General features: G+C 38.1%; 1 protein-coding gene across 1 annotated transcript in view; it reads right to left on the bottom strand.

The window, feature by feature from the left end:
* Nucleotides 1-14,242, bottom strand: part of CCDC178 (coiled-coil domain containing 178) — a 501,523-nt gene that overhangs the window by 220,582 nt on the left and 266,699 nt on the right. The window lies entirely within an intron of this gene.

Below are 14,242 nucleotides of genomic sequence, written 5' to 3'. Positions count from 1 at the left end.
ACTTTGTCTTTAAAATAAACAAACTTTTTAAAAAGAAGATATTAGTTCATTAAGTTATGCAGATCTTCTAAATATCTAAGCCTTTTAATATGAAAATCAAATAAAAAGCACATCTGTCAATATCATTTCTATCTCAGTAGAAAACTATTTACATTTTGGAAAGCTGTCAAGCTCATAACTTGACATATAAACTTTTTAAAATTCTAATTTTCATTTGAAAGTTATATATTGTTTTCATAGCCAGCAAATACTATATCTTGTTTTCTTTGATGTGACAGGCTTATTTTGTTCATTTTCAAGGAAATGTATGTCAAATAGTTGAGTCTGAATAACCAATTTGCCTGTTCATTGTCCTTTGAAGTAAAAATGATATTGTATAAAAAAGTGGCTAGTTCAGTTTATTACAACTTCAGATATCACACCAATGCTTTTCCTTAAGATAGGTGACTTTGGTGTGCTATAGAAATGTTCTATGTGTACTCCACATTTTATCACAAACAATATTTTTTAAAAAGATATGTACTCAATTGTTAGATTTCAATTTACTACAGCACCAAATAAATTATTAATTAAAATTGGCCATGCAAATGCATGGTTATGAGGAATATGAGGGTACGTCAAAAGCTTGTGAAAAATGGAATGAAAAGATGTTTATTTTGATGAAATTATTGCTTGAAATCCATGCATGACATGGATTTTCATGACATGCAGTTTCCATGATCTTTTTCAAGACCCCTCTATGCATGGATTTGATTCTTTTTTGCACCAAAATGAATTTATCTTTTAATCCTTTTTTTGATGAACATTTTGAAATATTTCCACACAATGGAGGACCATTGATGCCACTGCCGCAATACGTACTAAGGTACCGGCTGCTTCATCTACCATTGCTTGTACACTGTGGGCACAAATGTCAACACAGCAAGAAAGATAGCTGAGTATTATTGAAAAATACTTTATATGTTGCTGACCCTCCCTCACCAAAAGGGTCTTGCGGACCAACAAAGGCTTCTAGATCACACTTGGAAAACTACTGGCCTGGACAAGAGACTCTGAACAAGAAGATAAAATACAAATACCTGCTAATAGTTTACAAAATTTTTTCAAAACGCAAAGCATTCAATATTTTCTGAATGTATTTGTACAAACTCAAATCAAATATATTTATGAAAAATAAATATTAGAAAAAATCCACAAGGAGAAAATTAAAATCAATGGATGCTCGGAAGCAAGATCATATAAAATATGAACTAGAGAAACTTGTAAAATCATATTTATTGAGATATTTGGAAATACACACTGTTTTTTTATTTAGTGGAATGTATTAAACCTTCAGATGGTTAGAATACAGAGCTCTATTATTATTTATAAATGAGTACTTGTAGTTTGTAAAGATTTTGAGTAAATAATATATTTGGAATCAAAATATTTTCAGAAATACAGAAAATAAATTAAGCCTGTTTAAAATTACCACATGCAATTCAGTTATTCAAATGTTTAAGCAGTGTTTTCCAGATTTCTCTGGCCTATATCCAGTTTTGGCTTTGACAACTATAATTCCATGTATTTATAGCACATGCTTATTTTACGAGAGTGAAATGGTTGCTTACATACAGATAGACAGGCAGTGGACATCGCACAAGAGGTCAAAGAAATTTAACTAAACCACTGAATCAAAACAGTCAGACCATTAGGTCCACGGATCTAAAACTGTGAGTAAGTTCAGGAACTTCATAGGAAATACACTCTTTTTATCCATGCAAGCTTTTTTTTTTTTAAATCAGGCATTAAAACCTAAGTAAAATGTGCATTCAAATCACACCTGTTTCAGTTTCTCAAAAGTGCAATTTCAGCTAATTTAACAATTCATTCCTCTTAGGGATACATTTTACTGGGAGATTTAAGCTAGTGAGATCAGCCTGAGTAAATCATGCAGTTAACTGATTTTTGATAATAGAAAAATTTGGCTGGTTGGAAATGCTTAAAGACTGTGCAAGTGCAGAATGTGGTGGGTCACCAGAAAGAATTCTGCTTCCATAACCAGGAGGCAAAGGCCCAAGTTTCATGTCACTGACTTCAAGTGTCATTCCCTAACAACCAATTCTCGGTCTATTACCCAAAAACAAGAATTAGAAAGTTGACAGAAATAATAAATCCAGGGGTACACCGAAATATAACGCGGAGAAGTGATTGAATATAACTGTCTTCTATTTCTTCTGTCAGATTCCAGCCGTTAGCTTAACATTCTCATAAAAACGATATTTGTTTGAGAGGCTGTGTAGTAGTGTGATGGTTGCCGTCTGCCCATGTCAGATTTTAAGCTTCAAAATAGCTAAACAACGATCTCTTCCTGAGGTATGGGAAAGCCCAATGTCATAATCACCTTATTATAGGGTGGGGGGGGGATTAAAGCCAAAAGTGTCACTTGCAATTCATTTAGCAACTGGAAGTGCTAATGTGATATGGTTCCTTTTGGTGGTCAGTTTAGGGAGCATGTTTATGCACTGTTGCATGAAGATAATATTTGTTACCAGCTTTAAACAGTAAATAAGACCTTTCTCAATTTTGGAGCCATATATACCTGCTGATCACTCTTCTTTAAAACAAACACTAGCCATGACATTCACGAAGTTTGAAGGTACGTTTTGTGGTATATTCTAGGCATCTGTGTGAGAAATGGCTCCTTCCCTTTGCAGGTGAGGAGAGCTACAAAACATTCTCAGGAAAACATCCTTTTCTAACTGCTCTCCCAGTCCACACATGAAGATTATGATTCGCGAGGATCAAGGCACCCCAAAACTGTCACCTGCAGTAAGTTCCTGTTTATAACACAGGCTACTGAGTAAACTGGGAAACCTCAGCACAAATGTTTCTGTTCTATTGAGTGATTTAAGAGGCTCTTTTTTAATATGTTCATTTTAATAATCAAAAAAATGAAACAATTGCTCTGCAAAGTACAATTTAAAATCTGCAGCTATGGTTTTGAAATATCTGGGTGCTAAAATATACAGCATAAATACAAGGCTATGAGCTACAGAAGAAATTCTAGCACTCTAAACAGTGTGAGATGTATGGGTTAATAGAAAAATAATAAGCACAGTAATAAATAACTACATGTTAAAATTATAAATAGAAGCTTCAGTGATATAAATATAAGTAAATGGAAATGGATAAAATATTCAAATTGTTAAAAAACTAATGTCAATTTTATGCCACATTTAGAACCTACAGAACATAGCTCAAGTTTTCCTGTCATGAAAATAGGAGATTTTGTATATCTTGGTTTGGAAAGGGAACCAATTAAATGCATTCAATTTATTAATATTGTGTTGTATTTCTCTAATCATTCTTATGATGATATCATTCATCTTTTTATGGCATATTATTTTTTAGAAAAATTAATGTTTCTCTTCCATATTATAGGTTTTCTATAAATCATTTATGCCTACTATGCTATAAGCAAATAAAAGGAGATTTTTTTTTTCACTCATCACTGTACTGTGGTACTCTGCAGGTAGTAGACTATGTCTTCTTTCCCTCTTTCTTACTCCATCCTAAGATAGGATTCCAATCGAGTATCAGCAAAACACACCTAAAAAAAATACACTGAAACTAGCTGAAGGAAATATAAAGGAAGTGAGGGATCCCAAGTATATAACAGAACCTATCTCCTAACAAGCAAGTCAAATATAAGCGTAGGCTTTCTAGCAAATGCTATTCAAGGGGAAACCCAGTCAATTCAGTGCCCCAAAGATCAACCAGAACCTGCCACATAAATATCACTCGCCAGTCCTAATACTTACACCTGACAGAAATTTCTCGTCCTAAAGTAGATATTGTGGAGTAAATGGACAGCATCCTCTGTACAAAGAACACAGCAATGCATTTCATCAGAGCCATTTCTTGCAGTGACACTCAGGTAGTAATTCTTTTTTTTTTTTTTTTTTTTTTTTTTTTTTTTGACAGGCAGAGTGGATAGTGAGAGAGAGAGACAGAGAGAAAGGTCTTCCTTTTGCCGTTGGTTCACCCTCCAATGGCCGCCGCGCCGGCGCACTATGGCCAGCGCACCGCGCTGATCTGAAGGCAGGAGCCAGGTACCTTTCCTGGTCTCCCATGGGGTGCAGGGCCCAAGCACTTGGGCCATCCTCCACTGCACTCCCTGGCCACAGCAGAGAGCTGGCCTGGAAGAGGGGCAACCGGGACAGAATCCAGCACCCCGACCGGGACTAGAACCTGGTGTGCCGGCGCCGCAAGGCGGAGGATTAGCCTAGTGAGCCGTGGCGCCGGCCAACTCAGGTAGTAATTCTATACAGAATACAGAGTACATGGTCGGGCACAGCTTTTTGATGGTCTGCTTGAATTCCAGAAGGGATTTTATATTACCTAAAAGAATGAATTACTGAGTAAAAATTATGACCAAAGACTGTTTCTTTTAGCCAGTGTTTTGTAGCTACTAAGGGTCTGAATTTGTGCTCCAGACATACCTGCAATGAACTTGTGCTCTGATTTTAGAGGATCCAACACCTCTGCACCCAGCTAAGGCTGGGATTACAGCAGACACGCTCATGGGGAAAATGCAATGAATGCCCTGTCTCTGAACAGGGTAGGATTCCCTCCAGTTCTACGAAGGCAGGCTCAAGATTTCTTGGCTCCTCTATCCCTGGTGCCTGGGATTAAGGCTGGCAATGAATTAAATTTGTCCATTTTATTCTTGATTTCCAATTACCTCTATTCACCCATGTCATGATTCTCTGTATACAACAAAGACATTTTTAAAAACATAAATCATTTGATATCCTATCTAGATACATATCTGTCTTTGACCTTTGAGCTGTTCATATTGATGTGTATAGTTGATCTGTTTTCCCTGCAAAATTCATGATTCAGATCTAAAAGTATATCATATATTTATATCATTAGATAAATGTAAAAGTAAATTAGTAAAATGTAAAAGTAATATGAATATAAATACAAACATTTGGGACTAATAATATATTTAAAGGTGGTTTGAATCAAAGTTGAATCATAAAGTATGTTCATATATTCATAATTACATTCATATCATTTTGCAATATGTAGGCATGCTGTTGCCTACCCACTAAGCACTTACTAGTGGTGTTTCATTTTGAACAACTCTCATGGATACTATCCTAAGAAAATCTCATATAACTCTAGTGCTTCTAGATAGTATTTTATTATTCTAATATTTTAAACTGCATTTTGTTTTATATTTTTGTGTTCTTGAGCATCTGTAGATTCCATGGGATGTTTTTAAGGATTATTCTATCTGAGAATCTGTTCAGCAAAACACATTTTGCCTCATCATGTATACCTTGGTCTTTCCAAATTGATGAACTTTTATTTGTTTGTTTTAAATTAAGGTTGCATCACCCTTCTTTTACTTTCACTTTCAAGCAATTTCACATATTTTAAATATTTTCTTAACTTAGATATGTTTTGGTCTATCTCTTAACAAATAAGCCAATATCATAATTAACCCACATATATCTAGCCATTATCAAATTTTTATGCTACTTTCAGGAAATGTCAAATTTGTCTTGTATTAATAGCCATTATGTATAATTCTATTTCTACCATTTGAAATAAAATCAATGCAATTATTTTAAAGTTATAGTCAGTTTTACACAAACTACTAATTACCTACTTTTTTCCTCCTGTAAATAAGGTTTTGTGAGCAATACTATTATGAACCATTATGCACTTCCTCAAATCTACAAGTAGTACAACTTTCAGCCGTTATTGGAAGAATAGAACCTATCTACTTCTTACAAGCAAGTCAAAGTAAGTCTATGCTTCCTGGAAAATACCATTAAACGGGCAACCCAGTTAATTCAGTGCCTGGAATCAGAACCTACTGAATAAATATCATCTACCAGTCCTAATAGTTACACCCGACAGAAATTTCTCATCCTAAAGTAGATATTGTGGAGTTAATGGATAGCATCCTCTTTTCAGGGAACAGAGCAATGAGTTTCATCAGAGCCATTTCTCACAGTGACCCTCCATAGAGTAGACAGAGTACTGGAAGAGGGCTAAGATGAAGAGGAGATGCCATCTGTTCCAGCTGTCTTCCCTTTTACCCTGGCATGCTTTCCCCCTCAAAGACTGAGCTATTTCTGTAGCTAGAGCTTCCTTGTAGAAATGTTGCCATTATTTCTAAGCCATCTTGCATTCTGATACTGAATTTTATTACAAGGGCAAAGATACCCTTTGCCTCTGTCTCCTGACATAACTAAAGTTTTGGCCTTGACTGTTCTCCCTATGTGCCTTGTATTGACCACAGCACTTGGGACACACAGACTTCTCTCTTGGATGGCTTAGGTTAGTTGGAACTTTGTTCTCACATAACTTAGCATGCTGATTTTATTCTGAAATTTTATAGCTGGACAAAAAGTCTAGGACACAAGATAAAGCCTTTGAAACCATTTTTGAAGCTATCTGAGTAAGCCATAATGCAAGTGACTTTTGCCAGACAATTAGGTTCAGAGAAGTTAAATTAATTGCTCAGAGTTCTACACAAGGTCTCAGAATAGAGATCTAAGCCTGGCCTATTTGACTTCAGAGCCTGGACTCTTAAATGCTATTATTTAAAAAAGTCTCTCAAAGCAGACAGACGAGCAAATCTGGAATAGTCACTCAGAAGAGTGGTGAAGGGATTTTGATGGAGCACGGGTCATAGCATCAGACACTTCTGAAACCTTCACTGAAAAATCAGCTGTGAATAACATAAACCTTTTAATTTTAATTTAAAAATTGCTATCTTTTTGAGAGGCAGAAAGACAGAGGGAGCTCCCTTTGGCTGGTTCCCTACCCAAATGCCTACAATGGCCAGGGGTAATCCAGGATGGGGTCAAGCCAAAACTGGGAGCCAGAAATCCAATCTAGATCTCCCATGTGGGTGGCAGGAATCAAACCTACTTGAGCCATCACCTGCTGCCTCCCAAAATGTGCATTAGCAGGAAACTGGACTTGGGAGCAGAGTTAGACTGAAATCTAGGCACTGCAATATGTGATGAGGGCTTCTCAAGCTACATCTTAATATCCAGTCCAAATACTCACCCTATGAATCCTTTATTTTATTTTATTTTTTGACAGGCAGAGTGGACAGTGAGAGAGAGAGAGAGAGAGAAAGGTTTTCCTTTGCCGTTGGTTCACCCTCCAATGGCCGCTGCGGCCGGCACGCTGCGGCCGGCGCACCGCGCTGATCCGATGGCAGGAGCCAGGTGCTTTTCCTGGTCTCCCATGGGGTGCAGGGCCCAAGCACTTGGGCCATCCTCCACTGCACTCCCTGGCCACAGCAGAGAGCTGGCCTGGAAGAGGGGCAACCGGGACAGAATCCGGCACCCCAACCGGGACTAGAACCCGGTGTGCCGGCGCCGCAAGGCGGAGAATTAGCCTAGTGAGCCGTGGCGCCGGCCTTGAATCCTTTATTAAAAAAAGAGAAAGAGCAACTGTCAAATTGACTCAATTTTATATAGTTTCCTATCCTTGATTTTTTTAAATTATACTAGAATGTTTACTTTCTTTCAAAGATACCTCTACATTTTAATTTTATTACTTTTAACATGTCCTAAACTACATCAAATACTAACAGTAACTTCATTCCTCTCTTCATTTGTCCTTACATTAACCAACAATTTCTCTTCTTTATTTCAGTACCCACTCCCTTGCTCATGTTTCAAAAGGAATGGGAAACAATGTGGAATTTTCTGAGAATTTGTTCGTCCCAACATTTAGACTTAAAACCAACATCCATCAGAACACTCCCCTATGTTTGCCAGAGTTTTTAGTTCTCCTTTAACTTTCTTCATAGAAAGTGATAATTGAGGTTTCTAATTTATCTTTAACAGAGGCCACCAAACAATACCTACTTTCATCTATTTCTGAACTTTTCAAAGATACTACTTTGCTGATTTTGTATCCTAAATCCAAAGCAGAGGCTGCCAAAGCACCTTTTCTACCTATAGTGACTGTTATATGGTCTGAAACTCTTCCAGTGAGACTACCATAGGGCTGGGGAAGGGAGAGAGAGAAAAAGGAAGAGAGGGGAAAAGAGGGAGGGAGGGAGAAAGCGAAGAGGAAAGGGACAGGGACAGGGACAAGGAGTTAGTTTTATTTTAGAGTTTAAGGAAGAGCACAGACAGGGACTCCCATGGTGATGCCCTTATCTTTACTGACCTCACTCCAGTACAATTATTTCCATTTACCTGTCTTTTCCTTACTCTTACTGAAAATGCACTGTTTGCTACTACACTCCTCTTCCTCTCCAAAAACATTTGTCCATTTTTTTATGGGCTCCTGTAATAAACTGTCTACTTCTTTATACTCATCACAGAACATACCCACTGGATGCTTTGTCTTAACTGAAAGCCAAATCTCTATTTAGGGCACCTGAATCAGAACAAAAAAGTGGGCAGACGTTTTTCCCTGGAATTTACTGCCTTCTCCACTGCAATCTTCCTCTAGCCTCCCCTGAATCTCTTCACCCAGAGATCATGCCTTCTTGCTATCACTTCTTTTTACTCTTATGCTCTTCCATTTTTGCTGAAGACTTCAGTATACAGCTCATCACCTTCTTTACAACTCAGTGAAATTATCAGTGACGACTTCAATATTCTTGGAATTCTTCCATCTGTCACTTTGTTTCAGATGGCCTCAGCATCTTCAAAAACCCTATACACAGTTTGTAACCTCCCAAATTCATTGGCGTACCCTAAACTCTTCTCATTTAAAAAATGGCTCACTTCTGAAATTTTAAACCATATTATCTTTTTATAGCTACCATTTTCTTTTCTTACTAGCTTAATTTGTCATCTAGCCACTGGGTTCAACAAGAGGATTGTGCTTTTTTTTTTTATATATTCATGTGATAAATAAAAACCTTAAAGTGAGAACCATCTTAACTTCTCCAGCCCCTGTCCTATATACTTAGGTTTTCAAAGCCATCTTCTATTATGTTCCCTGGCTACTGGTTCTCTAATGATTTTATATTTGAATGTTTTTTCTCATTTACTAGCAAACTTCATTGTCTTTCCCTTCTTGTCCTCCATAGATACCTATGATATAATTTCAATTAATTACTTTCTGTATTCAACACACTTTTTGTCTCTCATTTGTGTTTAGGTCTTATTGTACCTAAAGAATTTCAGCTGTAAATATTTGAAAAAAAGAAAAAAAAACACATATTTCTTTCAAGTTTGAACTGCTGACAGATGGGAAGTAACTTGCTGTTAATACCACAAATTAAATGTCTATATGTGAACGCTCCCTCTGTGTCTCTGGCCAGCTATGTCTTTCTTAAATTTTTGAAGAACAAGCCTCTTCACCAAACCTCTAACTTCACTGCACAATATTTACGTTTTGTTTTTAGAGAACTATCTGCTCTCACATCCATCTTCCCTTCTTGTGGAAGACATCCCTTCCAGCTTAGGCTGGTGCTTCTTCCAGGGCTCTGTATGTTGCAATTCCATTCCACATCCTTGGGGAATTGGCTTTGCTTGTCTTTGCTCATGTCAAAACCATTAACACGCCTCCCTCTGTTAGCTTTTCTTCCTCAGCAAATAAACATGCTCAAGTGCTCCCACCTATACACAAGAAGTCTATTTCTGTTTACTAATTTATCGCCTTTTCACACAATCTATGCTTTGAAAGAATTGTCTGGACTGAATTTGCCTACTTTCTCATTTTCTAGTTTCTCTTCGGCCCACTGAAATGTGGCTTCTGCCTTCACCACTCCATTGAACTTATTAATGTAAGTATGACCTAGTAATTATCTCTAGCTTCTTTTAGTTTCTACAGGATTTGCTGTTTGACTATGCCTTTTCTGTAGAAATCATTTTTTCAAGTACTTTAATTGCATAAATTTTATTTGTCACTTTTCTTCTCCTCTCTGTGGTCATGGTGTATTATATGGTCTTTTAAATATACATGATCATGAAATTCTCATATTACCCCCCACCATATTACTCCATATCTTTCACCACCTGATCTTACCTCTCATTGCACTTTCCCTTTGGTACTTCTATAACACTAAATACACAGAAGCATCCTTAACCCCAACACAAATCGTGTTGTAAGGACCCAGAGATATGTATCAATATCTTACACGTTCTTTTGGATGGGACAGGCAGCTTGATTCAATATTTTCAAAACTGAACTAATGATTCCTTCTCTCCACACTTGCTCCTCTTTTTAGTAAAAGGCCCTGCACTTAGCCAATTCTACAAGGTAAAAGCCTGAGATTTATTCAGAACTCCTGCTTCCCACTGGCTCCTATATACATACATACATACATATATATATATACACACACACATATGTATATATATACACATATGGAGAGAGCAAGAGAGAGTAAAGTCTAAGTTCCATTTATTTTCCCTATAAAATGTCTCTTTGTTCTCTATTTATCCTGATTTTCCTGCCTCCTCAATTTCAATCTGGGATTATTCTAAGAACCTCTTACCTTTTATTACTGTCTACCAACTGTTTCTTATCACAAATGAATCTTCACACTGCTGCCAATGTCACCTTCTGGATAGAGTCAACACTATGACATCCATAGGCATCTTAAAACCTTTCACTGCTCTTTTCTTTTAGGATAATGTTTAAATTTGGTTCACATTGTCATTTGTAGCTCAAGTACCTTTAGTCTGCCAACCAGCTGTCACATACACCTTTCATTTTTGCTGACCTATCAGGAATATAACTCATTTTAAATATTTCTGTTTTCTCTGTCAAAAATTCTGTCCAAATTTCTACCATGCATTTTTCTAAAAATTTAGAATAAAGTTGTTTTTTCAGAGAAACCCTCCTTTGTCCTCTATTTTGATAGGGGCTCCTTCCTCTTGCCCTATTCAATGATTCTCATATTTATCACACTACATTTACTGGTTCTTCTCATCCCAGTTTTCAATAGAAGTCAATACAGAGACATAATTTTAACAATATCATATACAAGTTTCAACAGTGGCTGGCATGTGTTAGCAGTCAAAGAACTGTTTCATGAATATATTTCATTGAACTAAAGCATTTATTCAGAACTTGTAAAAGCAGTACAATTCACATTAGCTACAAAAATTTAAATATCTTGGAATGAATTTAACTGAGGAGGTAAAATTTCTCAAAAATGAAAATTAAAAAAAATTGAAGAAAAAAATAAGACATACAAAAATCGAAGAATTTTCCATGTACATGGATTGGAAGAATTAATATCATCAAAATATCTGTGCTACCCAAAGCAATTTATAAATTCAATGTAATCCAATCAAAATACCATGGGCGTTCTTCTCAGATCTAGAATAAATAGTGCTAAAATTCATATGGAAATACAAGAGAACCCAAATATCAAAAGAAAACTTAAACAACAAAAATAAAGCCAGAGGTGTTACCACACAAGACTTTAAGATATACTACAGCGTGGTACTGGCACAAAAATAGACATATACCAATGGAACAGAACAGAAATCTCAGAAATCAATCCACACAATTACAACCAACTGATCTTTGACAAAATAGCTAAAATAAATCACTGGAAAAAGGACACTGTTCAACAAATGGTGCTGGGAAAATTGGATCTCTGCATACAAAAGTATAAAACAAGGTCCCTACCTTATACCTTATACACAAATCAACTCAAAATGGATCAAGGGGGGCTGGCGTTGTGGCATAGCGGATAAAGCTACTGCCTGCAGTTCCAGCATTCCATATGGGTGCCAGTTCTAGTCCCAGCTCTCTGCTGTGGCCTGGGATTGTGGGGAGCAGGGTCCATCTCCCGCAACATGGTGGAGCACCCGGGAGACAAATAAGTACTGAGGCTGTGGACTGAAACTAACTCTATGCATCTGATCTCCCACCATATGACACTGAGAGGGAGTAAACAAGTCTTACACAGCTGCTTAATTAATTAGCTGATTCCTGATCCAACCTCAGATTGGAAGAAAGCGGCGTGCCAAGCACGCGGGCAGCGGACATGGATTGGTGGGAGAGGACTATAAAAGGGGGAGAGAGACAACATGCGGAGGCCCCCTGAGAGAGTCGGTCGGAGAGCTCGCTGGTGCCGCTCCTCCGGGGGAGCGGCAGCAAATTTGGGAAGGACCGGGGAAAGAAAACAGTGTCCGGTGTCGTTCCTCCAAGAGTGGGGGAGTGACATGGGACAGCAGTAGAAAATGGCCCAAGTACCTTGGGCCCCTGCACCCACATGGGAGACCTAAAAGAAGCTCCTGGCTCCTGGCTTCAGATCAGTGCAGCTCCAGCTGTTGCAGCCAATTGGGAAGTGAACCATCGGATGGAAGACCGATCTTTCTCTTTCTCTTTCTCTTTCTCTTTCTCTTTCTCTTTCTCTTTCTCTTTCTCTTTCTCTTTCTCTTTCTCTTTCTCTCTCTCTCTCTTTCTCTCTCTCTTTCTCTCTCTCTTTCTCTCTCTCTTTCTCTCTCCCTCTCCCTCTCCCTCTCCCTCTCCCTCTCCCTCTCCCTCTCCTCTCTCTGTGTAACTCTGACTTTCAAATAAGTAAATAAAGCTTTAAAAAAAATGGATCAAGAATCTAAATCAATAACTTGATACCATCAACTTACTAGAAGAAAACACCATGGAAACTACTTAAGACATTGCTATAGGCAAAGACTTCTTGGAAAAGACCCCATAACACTGGCAATAAAGGCAAAAATAGACCAGTGGAATTACATCAAGTTAAGAAGATTCTGCACTGTAAAGGAATCACCCAACAAACTGAAGAGGCAACTGACATAACAAAAGAAAATGTTTTCAAACTATGCAACTGATAAAGGATTGATGTCAAGAATCTATAAAGAGTCAAGAAACTCAGCAGCAACAAACGATCCAGTTAAGAAATAGGCAAAGGAAAAAGGACATGAGCAGGCATTTTTCAAAGGGTGAAATTTAAAATCTGCTCAGGATCACTAGCCATCAATAAATGCAAATAAAATCCACAATGAGGTTTCACCTCCCCCTAGTTAGAATGGCTATCATATATAAATCAAAAAAACAATAAATGATGGCAAGGCTGTGGGGAAAAGGTACCCTAATCCACTTTTTTTAAAAAAAAGATTCATTTATTTATTTATTTGAAAGTCAGAGTTACACAGAGAAATGAGAGGCAGAGAGAGAGAGGTCTTCCATCTGCTGGTTCACTCCCCAATCGGCCACAACGACCAGAGCTGTGCCAATCCAAATGCAGGAGCCAGGAGCCAGGAGCCTCCTTCAGGTCTCCCATGAGGGTGCAGGAGTGTTGCAGTTGATTTCTCAACAATGTTGCAGTGGATTCGTTTCTGAGATGAGGAGTGTGGTGGGGGCATGAGGAGCGGAGTCACCACACAGACCCCGGGAGTGGGGTGAAAGCAGGCCTGAGGCAGCAGCCCGCAGACACGTTTATTTGAGTTAGTACCGCAGCTTATATAGCCAAGACCAGTCAATCCGGTCAAGGGGCGGTCTATGCCCCAACCAATCACAGCCTGTTGCCAAGCAGTTTCCAAAGCCATCCAATCACAGCCTGTTGCCAGGCAGTTTCTGTTGTCAGTGGCCATCTTGGCATGACCTTTTCACCTCAGTGGCCATCTTGGCATGAACTTTTCACCTCAGTGGCCATCTTGATATGACCTTTTCACCTCATTCCACCACACAGGAGCCCAAGGGCTTGGGTCATCTTCTGATTTCCCAGGCCATAGCATAGAGCTGGATCGGAAGTGGAGCAGCTGGGTCTCCAATCAGTACCCACATGGGATACTGGCACTACAGGCCAGGGCATTAACCCACTGTGCCACAGCGCCAGCCCCCTAGATTCACTTTTGATGGTAATGTAAACCAGTATAACCATTATTGGAGGCAGTATGGAGATTCCTCAGAAATCTGAAAATAGAGCTACCATATGATCCAGCCATCCCATTCCTGTGAATTTACCCAAAGGAAATGAAATCAGCATATCAAAGGCTTATCTGTAGCCCCCATGTTTATTGCAGCTGAATTCATAATAGCTAAGAAATGGAATCAATCAAGATGTCCATCAGCTGATGACTGGATAAAGAAATTGTGGTATATATATACTATGGAACACTACTCAGCCATATAGGAATGAAGTCATGTCTTTTGCAACAACATGAATGCAACTTGAAACCCTTATGCTTAGTGAAATAAGCCAGTTCCAAAACGACAAATATCATATATTTTCTCTGATCTTTGATAACTAATAGTGCACAAAAAATGTAAT

The sequence above is a fragment of the Oryctolagus cuniculus genome, chromosome 10 (genome assembly GCF_051225735.1).
Source record: "Oryctolagus cuniculus isolate XC-2025 breed Fujian yellow rabbit chromosome 10, ASM5122573v1, whole genome shotgun sequence".
In the NCBI taxonomy this organism is placed as follows: Eukaryota; Metazoa; Chordata; class Mammalia; order Lagomorpha; family Leporidae; genus Oryctolagus; species Oryctolagus cuniculus.
The sequence above is the reverse complement of the archived record's forward strand: the minus strand, read 5'-3'. Positions and strand labels throughout refer to the sequence as shown.